The sequence below is a fragment of the Balaenoptera borealis genome (assembly GCF_965194805.1).
Source record: "Balaenoptera borealis genome assembly, chromosome: X".
In the NCBI taxonomy this organism is placed as follows: Eukaryota; Metazoa; Chordata; class Mammalia; order Artiodactyla; family Balaenopteridae; genus Balaenoptera; species Balaenoptera borealis.
Window position 1 is genome coordinate 62419020 of NC_138881.1, and position 16691 is coordinate 62435710.

The following is a 16691-nucleotide window of genomic DNA, read 5'->3' on the forward strand; positions in this document are numbered from 1 at the left end:
CTTGTGGGTTGTCTTTTGGTTTTGTATATGGTTGCCTTTGCTGTGCAAAAGTTTTTAAGTTTAATTAGGTCCATTTTGTTTATTTTTGTTTTTATTTTCATTACTCTAGTCGGTGGATCCAAAAAGATACTGCTGTGATTTATGTCAGAAAGTGTTCTGCCTATGTTTTCCTCTAAGAGTTTTATAGGATGCAGTCTTACATTTAGGTGTTTAATCCATTTTGAGTTTATTTTTGTGTGTGGTGTTATAGAATGTTCTAATTTCATTCTTTTACATGTAGCTGTCCAGTTTTCCCAGCACCACTTATTGAAAAGACTGTCTTTTCTCCATTGTGTATTCTGGCCTCCTTTGTCACAGATTAGGTGACCATAGGTGCGTGGGTTTACCTCTGGGCTTTCTATCCTGTTCCGTTGATCTATATTTCTGTTTTTGTGTCAGCACCATACCGGTTTGATGATTGTAGCTTTGTAGTATAGTCTGAAGTCAGGGAGCCTGATTGCTCCAGCTCCATTCTTCTTTCTCAGGATTGTTTCAGCTATCTGGGGTCTTTTGTGTGTACAAACAAATTTAAAAATTTTTTGTTCTAGTTCTGTGAAAAATGCCATTGGTAATTTGATGGCAATTGCATTGAATCTGTAGATTGCCTTGGGTAGTATAGTCATTTTGACAATATTGATTCTTCCAATTTAAGAACATGGTATATCTTTCCATCTGTTTGTTTCATCTTTGATTTGTTTCATCGGTATCTTATAGTTTTCTGAATACAGGTCTTTTGCCTCCTTAGGTAGATTTATTCCTATGTATTTTATTCTTTTTGATGCCATGGTAAATGGGATTGTTTCCTTAATTTCCCTTTCTGATATTTCATTGTTAGTGTATAGGAATGCAAGAGATTTCTGTGTATTCATTTTGTATCCTGCAACTTTACCAGATTCATTGATGAGCTCTAGTAGTTTTCTGGTAGCATCTTTAGGATTTTCTATGTATAGAATCATGTCAACTGCAAACAGTGACAGTTTTACTTCTTCTCCAATTTGGATTCCTTTTATTTCTTTTTCTTCTCTGACTGCTGTCGCTAGGACTTCCAAAACTATGTTGAATAAAAGTGGTGAGAGTGGACATCCTTGTCTTGTTCCTGATCTTAGAGGAAATGCTTTCAGCTTTTCACCATTGAGTATGATGTTAGTTGTGGGTTTGTCATATATGGCCTTTATTTTGTTGAGGTATGTTCCCTCTACGCCCACTTTCTAGAGAGTTTTTATTGTAAATGGGTGTTGAATTTTGTCAAAAGCTTATTCTGCATCTATTGAGATGATCATATGATTTTTATTCTTCAATTTGTTAATGTGGTGTATCACACTGATTGATTTGCAGATATTGAAAAATCCTTGCATACCTGAGATAAATCCCACTCGATCATGGTGTATGATCCTCTTAATGTATTGTTGGATTTAGTTTACTACTATTTTGTTAAGGATTTTTGCATTTATGATCATCAGGTTTTCTTTTTTTGTAGTATCTTTGTCTGGTTTTGGTATCAGGGTAATTGTGGCCTCATAGAATGAGTTTGGGAGTGTTCCTTCCTCTGCATTTTTTGGGAATAGTTTCAGAAAGATAGGTGTTAACTCTTCTCTAAATGTATGATAGAAATTGCCTGTGAAGCAGTCTGGTCCTGGACTTTAGTTTGTTTGGAGTTTTTAAATCACAGTTTCAATTTCAGTACTTGTTATTGGTCTGTTTATAATTTCTATTTCTTCCTCTTCAGTCTTGGAAGATTCTACCTTTCTAAGAATTTGTACATTTCTGTTAGGTTGTCCATTTTCTTGGCATATAGTTGCTTGTAGTAGTCTCTTATGATCCTTTGTATTTCTGTGGTTTCAGTTGTAGCTTCTCCTTTTTATTTTATTTTATTATATTTTATCTTATTTATTTTATTTTAATTTTATTTTTTTATGCCATGCTGCATGGCTTGGGGGAGCTTAGTTCCCTGACCAGGGATCCAACCCAGGCCCTCAGCATTAAGAGCACAGAGTTCTAACCACTGGACCACCGGGGATTCTCTATTTCTAATTTTATTGAGTTGAGCCCTCTTCCTCTTTTTCTTGATGAGTCTGGCTAAAGGTTTATCAATTTTGTTTATCTTTTCAAAGAACAAGCTTTTAGTTTCATTGATCTTTTGTATTGTTTTCTTCATCTCTATTTCATGTATTTCTGCTCTGATCTTTGAAATTTCCTTCTACTAACTTTGGGTTTTATTCATTCTTTTTTCTTTAGTTGCTTTAAGTGTAAGGTTGGGTTATTTATTTGAGATTTTTCTTGTTTCCTGAGGTAAGATTGTATTACTATAAACTTCCCTCTTAGAACTGCTTTTGCTGGGTTCCATAGGTTTTGGATCATCACTTTTTCATTTTCATTTGTCTCTAGGTATTTTTTTGACTTCCTTGTTGATTTCTTCAGTGATCCATTGGTTGTTTAGTAACATATTGTTTAGCCTCCACATGTTTGTGTTTTTTAAAGTTTTTTTTTCTTTTAGTTGATTTCTAATCTCATAGAGTTATGGTTGGAAAAGATGCTTGATATGATTTCCAATTTTCTTAAATTAACCGAGGCTCGCTTTGTGGCCCAGCATGTGGTCAATCCTGGAGAATATTCCATGTGCACTTGAGAAGAATATGTATTCTGCTGCTTTTGGATGGAATGCTCTATAAATATCAATTAAGTCCATCTGGTCTAATGTGTGATTTAAGGTCTGTGTTTCCTTATTGATTTTCTGTCTGGATGATCTGTCCATTTGGGTAAGTGGGGTGTTAAACTACCCCATTATTATTGTGTTCCTGTCAACTTCTCCTTTTATGACTGTTAGCATTTGCCTTATATATTGAGGTGCTCCTATGTTGGGTGCATATATATATTTACAATTCTTATATCTTCTTCTTGGATTGATCCTTTGATCATTATGTAGCGCCCTTTTTTGTCTCCTGTAGCAGTCTTCATTTTAAAGTCTATTTTGTCTGATATGAGTATTGCTACTCCAGCTTTCTTTTGATTTCCTTTTGCATGGAATACCTTTTTCCATCCCCTCACTTTCAGTCTGTATGTGTTCGTAGATATGAAATGGGTCTCTTGTAGACAGCATATATACAGGTCTTGTTTTTGTACCCATTCAGCCAGTCTATGTCTTTGGTTGGAGCATTTAATCCATTTACATTTAAGGTAATTATTGATATGTATGTTCTTATTGGCATTTTGTTAATTGTTTCAGATTTGTTTTTATAGGTCTTTTTCTTCCCTTCCTCTTTTGTTCTCTCCTCTTGTGATTTGATGAATATCTTTTGTGTTGTGTTTGGATTGTTCTTCCTTTTTTGTGTGTGTATCTATTGCAGAGTTTTGGTTTGTGGTTACCATGAGCTTTTGATATAGCAGTGTGTGTGTATATATATATATATATATATATATACCCACATATACATATATACAAGATTTTTTGAAGTTGCTGGTCTCTTAATTTCATATGCATTTCCCATGCCCTACTTTTGTATTCTCTTCTTCTCAGAATTGCTGGTTTTGACATCATATCTGTATGTGGATGATTTCCTACCTTTACTGTACATTTGCTTTTACCAGTGAGCTTTCCCATTCGTAACTTCTTGTTTCTATTTGTGGCCTTTTCTTTCTGCCTATAGTAGTTCCTTTAGCACTTGTTCTAAAGCTGGTTTAGTGGTGCTAAATTCTCTTAGATTTTGCTTGTCTGTAAAGCTTTTGATTTCTCCATTGAATCTGAATGAGAGCTTTGCTGGGTAGAATATTCTTGGTTGTAGGTTTTTCCCTTTTATCCCTTTAAATGTATCATGCCACTCCCTTCTTTCCTGCAGAATTTCTGCTGAAAAATCAGCTGATAACCTTATGGGGATTCCCTTGTATGTTATTTGTTGCTTCTCCCTTGTTGCTTTTATTTTATTTTATTTTTTATTTTTTTTGGCTGCACTATGTGGCTTGCCGGATCTTAGTTACCTGACCAAGGATTGAACCCGGGCCCTGGCATTGATAGCACCAAGTCCTAACCACTGGACCACCAGGGAATTCCCCCCTGTTGCTTTTAATATTTTCTCTTTGTCTTTAATTTTTGTCAGTTTTACCAATATGTGTCTTGGCGTGTTCCTCCTTGGGTTTGTCCTGTATGGGACTCTCTGTGCTTCCTGGACTTGAGTGTTTCCTTTCCCATGTTAGGGAATTTTTTGGCTATTATCTCTTCAAATATTTTCTCAGGCCCTTTCTCTCTCTCTTATCCTTCTGGGACCCCTATAATGAAAATGTTGGTGCATTTAATGTTGTCCCAGAGGTCTCTGACTGTCCTCATTTCTTTTCATTCTTTTTTCTTTATTCTGTTCTGTGGCAGTGATTTCCACTAATCTGTCTTCCAGCTCTCTTATTCATTCTTCTGCCTCATTTTTACTGCTATTGATTCCTTCTAGTGTATTTTTCATTTCAGGTATTGCATTGTTCATCTCTGTTTGTTCTTTATTTCTTCTAGGTCTTTGTTAAATATTTCTTGTATCTTCTCAGTCTGTACCTCTGTTCTTTTTCCGAGATCTTGTATCATCTTTACTATCATTACTCTGAATTCTTTTTCAGGTAGGTTACCTATCTGCACTTCACTTAGTTCTCCTGCAGTTTTGTCTTGTTCCTTCGTCTGGAACATATTTCTCTGCCATCTCATTTTTTTCTAACTTTCCGTGTTTGTGGTCTTTGTTCCACAGGCTCCAGGTTTGTAGTTCCTGTTGCTTCTGATGTTTGTCCCCTGGTAGGTGAGGTTGAGGCTTGTGCAGGCTTCCTGGTGGGAAGGACTGGGGTCTGCCCATTAGTGGGTGGAGCTCGGTCTTGTCCCTCTGGTGGGCAGAGCTGTATCAAGGAGTGTGTTTAGAAGTGGCTGTGGCCTCAGGATGACTTTAGGCAGCCTGTCTGCTGATGGGTGTGGCTGTGTTCCCACCCTGTTTGTTTGGCCTGAGGCGTCCCAACACTGGAGCCTGCAGGCTGCTGGGTGGGGCCAAGTCTGGTGCCAAAGTGGTGACCTCTGGGAGAGCTCACTCCAGTGAATATTCCCTGCCACCAGTGTCCTTGTCCCAACAGTAAGCCACAGCTGACCCCCACCTCCCCAGGAGACCCTCTAAGACCCACAGGTAGGTCTGGCCCAAACTCTTATGGAGTCACTGCTTTGCCCTGGTTCCCAGTGCATGTGAAACCTTGTGTGCACCCTCCAAGAGTGCAGTCTCTCTTTCCCCCCAGTCTTGTGGAGCTCCTGCATTAAAGTCCCACTGGCCTTCAAAACCAAATGCTCTGGGGGCTCCTCCGCCTGATGCCAGACCCCCAGGCTGGGGAGTCTTACCTGGGGCTCAGAACTCTCACTCCTGTGGGAGAACCTCTGCTATATAATTATTTTCCAGTTTGTGGGTGGCTCACTTAGCAGATATGAGATTTGATTGTATCGCACATGCTCCCCTCCTACCATCTCACTGTGACTTCTTTGTCTTTGAATGTAGGATATCTTTTTTGGTAGATTCCAGTCTTTTTTGTTGATGGTTGCTCAGCAGTTAGTTGTGAGTTTTGTGTTTTTGTGAGGAGGTGAGCTCAAGTCCTTCTACTCCACCATCTTGACTCCACCACTTCCAATTTTTAAAAATATAGAGCAACTAAGCAGATTTTTAGCCATTAAGAGACTTCCTACTTCATATACCTCACAAAACTGCATCCAACATCTGTTAGATGTAGACAAAAACTAACCCTGTAGCTATAAAAGAACTCAAGCTGATGCTACCTATTGAGGCTTTCTGACCCAGAGACTCCCCATCTTACTGCTGAGTGACTTTGCCTAGGTACATAACCCCTTCTTTGATTCTGCTCTCCCCTGAGTGTTCCTTTGCCTTCTTCCCTTTCTGGGTAGTGGCCTCGTGTGGCTCTCTCTGGAAGGTCATGTGCTGTGAAGGACTTCTTCTCTCATACAACCTGTTCAATTGCCACCCAAATTAAGCTTGTTATGTGCTACCATCACCTCATGGTCTTATCTCAAAATCCTTGAGCTCACTATATGTGGTGATAAGGACAGGATTCCCATGATGATCAAGGAATTGACATGGGCCCTAGCCTATCAGTAAGACAGTCAATTATCAAATAGTTCATTGAAAGCCTTAAGTAATTGGGACTCAAAATTGGAATAACTCTAAGTCTTTTTGGCATGGCATTGCTCTTTGTTGTACTTCACTCTATATTTTTTTGTGATTTTCCCTTTTATCTCATTAGCTTGGCCAAGCAGTAGCACCAGGAGTTGAGTGAACGCATAACATTAAAACTGACTTTTGTGGTCAGAGGTGTCAATCAGCCAGAGGATATCAGCCCACACACCTGGGTCCCTCACTAGGCAGGTACTGGAAGTTGTAAGACCTGTGGGCCTGAGTAGGAAAAGGGGAGGAGTTCGTGCTTCTGGACTAAGGGTGAGCTGCCTGTGTCCCCTTAACAGGCTATCATAAGAAGAGCTCTCCTTAGCCAGGCTGGTGATTTGGGGTACTCTGAATTGAGAGGATATCCTTGTCATGGGGACTGTTATGGCAAGCAAAGGAGCTGATAAGGCAGACGTTAGGCCAAAGCTGTTCTCTTAAGCACAGTTAGGGGAGAGCTTTTGCAAATAACTAGCATGCCTTTGCTGTTGTGACACTCAATTATGATGTTGCAGGTATTGTCATTCTAGTCCTTCCCCAGAGGGATATGGAGATCCCAACCCTTGGAGTGAGCTGGCTAAAGCATTTCTTAAAATGCCTAAAGACAAGGAAATATATAATCCTGCCCCTTCCAGGACTCTGAAAAAGGTCATTGTCCTGCTGAACAGGTGTTCTAAACCACAAGTCTCATGCTAAGCCTTGCTCTAGGCAGCTTCTCACCAGCATGCCACCTGAAAAGGAGGTAGAAGCCCAAACTTTCTAGAGAGACTAGATGGAGGGGAAGACCCTGGGGAGGAGGACTAGTGCTCTCTAGAAGAAAAGGCAGCATGATGTCACCATAATAGTGACTGGGATAATTTGCCCTCTGCTTTACTGGTGACAACTCACAAAGTAATAAAAAAAAAAAGACAAAATGGGAGGGCCAAAAACCAGAAACTGGTTTTCACTTGGTGTAGGAGATACATCCTCTCTCTCACCCTGAGGCCTAGTCTCTTCTTAATGACCTAGCTCAGGAACCAGATGAAAAAGTGCTGCCTGGGTACATAGGATGTTTCTGGTAAGGAGCAATTTCCACCTAATGGGAGCTGGAACTAAACAACTGGCTGCTGTAGTATGAGATGAAAAAAATGGTATCCTTGTTAAAGGATCCTGCACAATTAGTGTAGAAGGTTGTAATGGTCCCAGGTGAAACTTTGAACCCTGGTCCAAATTTATACTTTGTTGATGTGAATTTTTATGGCTTGGAAGGCTTCGCACTCTATGTTAGACCTATAGTGGCCTGGGCCAACTATCAGTGGAAAATGTTAGCCAAGGTTAACCCTCTCCTCCACCAGTTGGGGATGTTGGAGTGGGCTTACCAGGCAATACGTGGTGTGCCGCATGATGACATGGCAAGTCCAGAGGAGGCTGAACTGAGTCCTAAATCTGCCCAGTTGTTTCTCAGGAAGACTCTTGACAAATATAAGTCTTCTTTAGTGGCAATGATGACTAATGCTAAAGCATTAAAGAGGACATAGGTGCCCTGGACTGATTGATTGATTGATTGATTATTTATTTATTTAAAAATATCAGGTTTTATTATTTATTTATTTATTTCTGGCTGTGTCAGGTCTTAGTTGCGGCATGCAGGATCTTTTGTGGCTCTTCGTTGTGGCGCACGGGCTTCTCTCTAGTTGTGGCGTGTGGGTTCCAGAGCATGTGGGCTCTGTAGTTGTGGCAAGTGGGCTCTCTTGTTGTGGTGCGTGGGCTCAGTAGTTGTGGTGTGCAGGCTTTGTTGTCCCGCAGCATGTGGGATCTTAGTTCCCCTACCAGAGATCAAACAGGCATCCCCTGCATTGCAAGATGGATTCTTAACCACTGGACCACCAGGGAAGTGCTGCCCTGGATTTAATAGAAACTCAAGAAAGACTAACTCAGAATCAAGTGTTGCCTGTTACAAACAACACCCCATTGGGTCCAAATCAAAATTACTGTCAACAATGAGATCACCTTCCTCCTAGGCCAAACAGACCATCTACAGCTAGGCCTTTGTTTGAGCATGAGCTTTGAGGTAAACAAGAGAGGTTATACTGCAACCCAAGGGACAGGAGGGTCCCAAATTGAATAACCTCTGGTAAATAGGTGCAACAATTACAATCCTTACTAGAGTTAGATTACAACCGATTACTGGCTTCCCCGTTGGGGGTAGCTTTACCTCCGTACTTGCTCCTAATCTCTGCCAGTGACAGGGACCTGCTACACAGGGATCTAGTGGTCATGGAAGTGCCCCCTTCTGGCAGAAAATTACCCTTTTACCACATTAACTGTGGTTTCAGTTCCAAAATATAATCAATACTGGCTGGGCTGGCTCTGTTGGACATGAGTACCCATATCTCCCTAACCCCAGGAAGCAGTCATGTTTTAAAGGGACCTCCTCTCCCCAGGAGGTGACCAGCTTGGGAGGAAGATTAATTAAAAGGGAAGTTACCTGATTAACTATTAAAATTGGTTCTGTTATTGCTAAAAGATGCTTCTCTCCTAGTTATTCCCCATCCCACCACCACCATCTTTTTTTCCCCACTATGGGAATGGACCTTTTTAGTCAGCAGTTAACCTCATGGAACAAGCCTAAGGCTTTTACACTGTTGTTGGGCACCACCCAGTAAGAACCAGTTAACCTTCTTCTACTGGTATGGGTGGTGAAGTTACCACAGTACCAGCTAAGGCGAGGCACTGAAAGATTACGGCTTCTCATAGCTGACTTAGTTAAAGAAGGGGCACTGATTCTTACTACGTTTGAATTCTCTGGTGTCGCCTGTGCTTAAAGCCACAACTAATGAGTAAAGGATAACTATAGACTATAGAGAGTTAACAAAGATATTCCTTTTATTAGAGCACCTCTACTAGATATTGTCATCTTAATGGATGACATTTAAAACAATATGGGTAAAATGGTTTGCAGTTATAGGCTTAGCTAACATGTTCTATTCTATAAACATTTCACAGGAGTCAACCATAACTTACCTTCACCTTTGAAGGTCAACTGTACACTTTTTTTCCAGTTGCCTATGGGGTATTTAAATAGTCCTGCACCATCTTCGTAAGCACGACCTAAATGCCTGACCCACTTGCACTAGAAACCCAGCTTTGGCATTATATCAATGACACCCTTCTCATCGGACCTGACTAAGACTCTGTCTCACAGGTCATTAAAACTGTGAGCAAGCACCTCACTGAGAGGGAATGGACAGTTGCCCCACATAAGATACAAGGCCCCTCTCTGCTAAATTTGGGAGCTATATTTGGAACTTAGAAGGGGAGCTATTCCCAATTTGATAAAAGATAAGAACCTAGCACTCAAGCCTCCCACATTGGTAAAGGAGGCCCAAGATTTGGAAAGAATATTTGGATTTTGGTGCCAACACGTTCCTCACCTCCAATGTTGGTCTTTGTTTATCAAGAAACCTACAAGTCTTTCACTTTTCAGTGAAGACCTGAGCAAAAACAGGCGCTAAGGAGGCTAATAAACTAAAGGAGGCTATTACTTTGGCAGTCCCACTAGTGCCTCGAGGACACAACTTATAATTAGAAGTTTGGGCCAATCCAAAAATTGCTTTCTGGAGCCTCTGGACCAAAAGGACATGTAAATGGCTATGCATAAGCTTTTGGTATAAGAAGCCCCCAGACTCAGGTCAAAGGTATTCACCAGTAGAGAAACAACTCCTGGTGACATACTGGGCACTTATTGAAACTTAAGGCCTTACTGGGGCAGAGCCAAGTAAGGATCAAGAGAAATCTAGCCTTATAGGAGTTTCACAACTCCAAGAGGAAATAGCCATATACTCTGCCACTGAGGATAACTTGCCAAAGTCCCAAGAAATGTCCCCACTTCTTGCTCAATGGGGACTGGTAGGAGGATGGTCAGTACTCTCAAAATGAGAAAAACAATGGTCTGTATTTACCAATGAAGTGAGCATGGAGTATAAGGGAGTCAGACAATGGACAACCACAGCTTATCATCCCTATCCAAACACTCCAATTTCCATAAGGGGGATAGATAAAGTACCCAATGGCCTGAGCTGCATGTAATACCATTAGCACTAAAGCGTGCCTTTGACAAACATTTTCCTAAGGTTCTATGTTTACCAACTCCTGGTTGATGGCTAATGGGCTAACAACTAACTTCATCAGGACTTCAACAAAATCACAGCTGGAAAATACAAGGTTGAGACATTTGGGGTAAAGAGATATGGGAAAAAATTGCCACATTAGCTCTTACTCTGCCCATCTTGGTATACCATATCTCACCTCATACCAAACAAGGCATGGAGGAGGGATGATACAATACCAAAGCTGATTAACTAACCAGACCATTGAAACAGATAAGCTTCTTGAAGGACAGAGAGTCCCCAGAACTTTGGGACTAGTCACCCTATGCCTTCTACTGGTATGCACCCAAGAGGCCAGGGTATTTGAGTATCATGGGGTTATGAAAATGGATTGTTAATAGAAGAGTTGACCTACTGGAAAGACATTTACACAAAGCCATTAGAGACTGTACCAAGTGCCCAAAATCTAAACGCTGGAGAAATTTTTAGAGGAGAAGGGCCACAACAGAACTGGCAAATCAACTTCACTGGGCCTCTTCCTGTAGCAGCAAGAGTCATTAAATATGCCTTAACAATGGTAAAAACCCACACAGACCTTCTATTGGCTTACTTGTGTAAGGCACCAGTCTTTCCTAATGTTACTGAGAGGTTAACAAAACAGCTTTTGCAGCCTTTGGGAGTGTTACACACTCAGATCAAAGCTCCCACTTCACTGCAAAGCATATGCAACAATGGGCATTACAAAATAACATTGCTTGTGTTTTTCACCTACCCTATCATCCTACGCCAGCAGATACCATAGAAAGACATAACGGGCTTTTAAAATAAGGACTATCGAGAGAATTTGGAAGACAATTGTCCCCCAAGTGGTTGATACCGTCGATAGTCCCATTTACGTTAAATTCACACTGCCTCCCCTACCATGGCATAACTACGCCATATTTAAATCCACAGAAAATAAGGAGACCACCAACAGAGATGCTGCAACCACTGCTGTTGTATATACCCACACTGGATACAACACAATTAACAGTTTTCACGAACATGGTAACCCTGACATTATTGCTCACAGCAGAGGAATAACCACCTGATACTTTAACTTTTCCTTTCTCCCTCATAGAAAATCTAGATCCTAGCTATTTCCTCCTCAATCCTGATGAGGATCTGATGTGGACTATTGGCTCTGGAACCATCCTCAGCCTGTGTCTGTTCATCTTCCAGCATAAGCAGAGCAAACCACTCACCACTATCTGGAGAGAGAGGCATCCATATGTCATCACATACTTTGCTCTACTAAAGGCACTGTGGAACAAATCTGGATCAGATTCTGGCATCCAAGAGGTGGAATTAATTGTCCCTGAGAGATATACAGTGGACAATTAGATCCACTACTGATGGCTGCAGATGACCTCTGACTTTAACCCCTACTCCATTGCTGTGGCCTTTCCTTACTTGAAAAGTTCCTACATTTACCAGTGTAGACTACATGCCCATTGGTGGATCACCTTAGCATGCCACATTCATATCACACTGGTCAGATTGAGGATAATGGGAATCACTTTGTTGGTTATTCAGATTGGTCAATCCTACTAACATGACCACAGGCGTCAACACTGAGACTAGTACTCTACCTCCTATCTCTACTACTACTAGCAACACCCCTCCTTCCTAAGCCAGACTCCATAATGCTGTTGGTGACTCCAGGTGCCTTCTAAGCGCTATGGGCCAATTTCTACCTCAAACGAAATGAAATCCACTATTATTAACTAATGCCATCAAGTAAGTAGAGCAATAGGCCACTATCTATCAAGTCTTATTTAAAGAATGCACAGAGAGTCAGCTCTACCCACCACCAGAGCCTCCCATCCAGGCTCTTAGATAGCCTCAACCACCAGAGGGCAGACAGCAGATGCAAGAAAAACTATAATCCTGCACCCTGTGGAACAAAAACCACATTCACAGAAAGATAGACAAGATGAAAAGGAAGAGGGCTGTATACCAGATGAAGGAACAAGATAAAACCCCAGAAAAACAACTAAATGAAGTGGAGATAGGCAACCTTCCAGAAAAAGAATTCAGAATAATGATAGTGAAGATGATCCAGGACCTCAGAATAAGAATGGAGGCAAAGATCGAGAAGATGCAAGAAATGTTTAACAAAGACCTAGAAGAATTAAAGAACAAACAAACAGAGGTGACCAATACAATAACTGAAATGAAAACTACACTAGAAGGAATCAATAGCAGAATAACTGAGGCAGAAGAACGGATAAGAGACCTGGAAGACAGAATGGTGGAATTCACTGCTGGGGAATAAACTAGAGAAAAAAGAATGAAAAGAAATGAAGACAGCCTAAGAGACCTCTGGGACAACATTAAACGCAACAACATTCGTATTATAGGGGTCCCAGAAGGAGAAGAGAGAGAGAAAGGACCAGGGAAAATATTTGAAGAGATTATAGTCGAAAGCTTCCCTAACATGGGAAAGGAAATAGCCACCTAAGTCCAGGAAGCGCAGAGAGTCCCATACAGGACAAACCCAAGGAGAAACACGCTAAGACACATAGTAATCAAATTGGCAAAAATTAAAGACAAAGAAAAATTATTGAAAGCAGCAAGGGAAAAATGACAAATAGCATACAAGGGAACTCCCATAAGGTTAACAGCTGATTTCTCAGCAGAAACTCTACAAGCCAGAAGGGAGTGGCATGATATACTTAAAGTGATGAAAGGGAAGAACCTACAACCAAGATTACTCTACCCGGCAAGGATCTCATTTAGATTTGATGGAGAAATCAAAAGCTTTACAGACAAGCAAAAGCTAAGAGAATTCAGCACCACCAAAACAGCTCTACAACAAATGCTAAAGGAACTTCTCTAAGTGGGAAACACAAGAGAAGAAAAGGACCTACAAAAACAAACCCAAAACAATTAAGAAAATGGTCATAGGAACATACATATCGATAATTACCTTAAACGTGAATGGATTAAATGCTCCAACCAAAAGACACAGGCTCGCTGAATGGATACAAAAACAAGAACCATATATATGCTGTCTACAAGAGACCCACTTCAGACCTAGGGACACATACAGACTGAAAGTGAGGGGATGGAAAAAGATATTCCAGGCAAATGGAAATCAAAAGAAAGCTGGACTAGGTATACTCATATCAGATAAAATAGACTTTAAAATAAAGAATGCTACAAGAGACAAGGAAGGACACTACATAATGATCAAGGGATCAATCCAAGAAGAAGATATAACAATTATAAATATATATGCACCCAACATAGGAGCACCTCAATACATAAGGCAACTGCTAACAGCTGTAAAAGAGGAAATCGACAGTAACACAATAATAGTGGGGGACTTTAACACCTCACTTACACCAATGGACAGATCATCGAAATGACACAATAGACCAGACAGATTTAATTGATATTTATAGGGCATTCCATCCCAAAACAGCAGATTACACTTTCTTCTCAAGTGTGCATGGAACATTCTCCAGGATAGATCACATCTTGGGTCACAAATCAAGCCTCAGTAAATTTAAGAAAATTGAAATCATGTCAAGCATCTTTTCTGACCACAATGCTATGAGATTAGAAATGAATTACAGGGAAAAAATCGTAAAAAACACAAACACATGGAGGCTAAACAATACGTTACTAAATACCCAAGAGATCACTGAAGAAATCAAAGAGGAAACCAAAAAATACCTAGAGACAAATGACAATGAAAACACGACGACCAAAAACCTATGGGATGCAGCAAAAGCAGTTCTAAGAGGGAAGTTTATAGCTATACAAGCCTACCTCAAGAAACAAGAAAAATCTCAAGTAAACAATCTAACCTTACACCTAAAGGAACTAGAGAAAGAAGAACAAACAAAACCCAAAGTTAGCAGAAGGAAAGAAATCATAAAGATCAGAGCAGAAATAAATGAAATAGAAACAAACAAAAAAAAAACAATAGCAAAGATCAATAAAACTAAAAGCTGGTTTTTTGAGAAGATAAACAAAATTGATAAACCATTAGCCAGACTCATCAAGAAAAAGAGGGAGAGGACTCAAATCAATAAAATCAGAAATGAAAAAGGAGAGGTTACAACAGACACCGCAGAAATACAAAGCATCCTAAAAGACTACTACAAGCAACTCTATGCCAATAAAATGGACAACCTGGAAGAAATGGACAAATTCTTAGAAAGGTGTAACCTTCCAAGACTGAACCAGGAAGAAACATAAAATATGAACAGACCAATCACAAGTAATGAAATTGAAACTGTGATTAAAAATCTTCCAACAAACAAAAGTCCAGGACCAGATGGCTTCACAGGTGAATTCTATCAAACATTTAGAGAAGAGCTAACACCCATCCTTCTCAAACTCTTCCAGAAAATTGCAGAGGAAGGATCACTCCCAAACTCATTCTATGAGGCCACCATCACCCTGATACCAAAACCAGACAAAGATACTACAAAAAAAAGAAAATTACAGACCAATATCACTGATGAATATAGATGCAAAAATCCTCAACAAAATACTAGCAAACAGAATCCAACAACTCATTAAAAGGATCATACACCATGGTCAAGTGGGATTTATCCCAGGGATGCAAGGATTCTTCAATATATGCAAATCAATCAATGTGATACACCATATTAACAAATTGAAGAATAAAAACCATATGATCATCTCAATAGATGCAGAAAAAGCTTTTGACAAAATTCAACACCCATTTATGATAAAAACTCTCCAGAAAGTGGGCATAGAGGGAACCTACCTCAACATAATAAAGTCCATATATGACAAACCCACAGCAAACATCATTCTCAACGGTGAAAAACTGAAAGCATTTCCTCTAAGATCAGGAACGAGACAAGGATGTCCACTCTCACCAATATTATTCAACATAGTTTTGGAAGTCCTCGCCATGGTAATCAGAGAAGAAAAAGAAATAAAGGGAATACAAATTGGAAAAGAAGAAGTAAAACTGTCACTGTTTGCAGATGACGTGATACTATACATAGAGAATCCTAAAAATGCCACGAGAAAACTACTAGAGCTAATCAATGATTTTGGTAAAGTGGCAGGACACAAAATTAATGCACAGAAATCTCTTGCATTCCTATACACTAATGATGAAAAATCTGAAAGAGAAATTATGGAAAAACTCCCATTTACCATGGCAACAAAAAGAATAAAATACCTAGGAATAAACCTACCTAGGGAGACAAAAAACCTGTATGCAGAAAACTATAAGACACTGATGAAAGAAATTAAAGATGATACCAACAGATGGAGAGATATACCATGTTCTTGGATTGGAAGAATCAATATTGTGAAAATGACTATACTACCCAAAGCAATCTACAGATTCAGTGCAATCCCTATAAAATTACCAATGGCATTTTTTACGGAACTAGAGCAAATCATCTAAAAATTTGTATGGAGACACAAAAGACCCTGAATAGCCAAAGCACTCTTGAGGGAAAAAAACAGAGCTGGAGGAATCAGACTCCCTGACTTCAGACTATACTATAAAGCTACAGTAATCAAGACAATATGGTACTGGCACAAAAACAGAAACATAGATCAATGGAACAAGATAGAAAGCCCAGAGATAAACCCACGCACCTATGGTCAACTAATCTGTGACAAAGGAGGCAAAGATATACAATGGAGAAAAGACAGTCTCGTCAATAAGTGGTGCTGGGAAAACTGGACAGCTACATGTAAAAGAATGAAATTAGAATACTCCCTGACACCATACACAAAAATAAACTCAAAATGGATTCGAGACCTAAATGTAAGACTGGACACTATAAAACTCTTAGAGGAAAACATAGGAAGAACACTCTTTGACCTAAATCACAGCAAGATCTTTTTTGATCCACCTCCTAGAGTAATGGAAATAAAAACAAAAATAAACAAATGGGACCTAATGAACCTTCAAAGCTTTTGCACAGCAAAGGAAACCATAAACAAGACGAAAAGACAACCCTCAGAACGGGAGAAAATATTTGCAAGCGAGTCAACGGACAAAGGATTAATCTCCAAAGTATATAAACAGCTCATTCAGCTCAATATTAAAGAAACAAAAAACCCAATCCAAAAATGGGCAGAAGACCTAAATAGACATTTCTCCAAAGAAGACATACAGATGGCCAAGAAGCACATGAAAAGATTCTCAACATCACTAATTATTAGAGAAATGCAAATCAAAACTACAATGAGGTATCACCTCACACCAGTTAGAATGGGCATCATCAGAAAATCTACAAACAAGAAATGCTGGAGAGGCTGTGGAGAAAAGGGAACCCTCTTGCACTGTTGATCGGAATGTAAATTGATACAGCCACTGTGGAGAACAATATGGAGGTTCCTT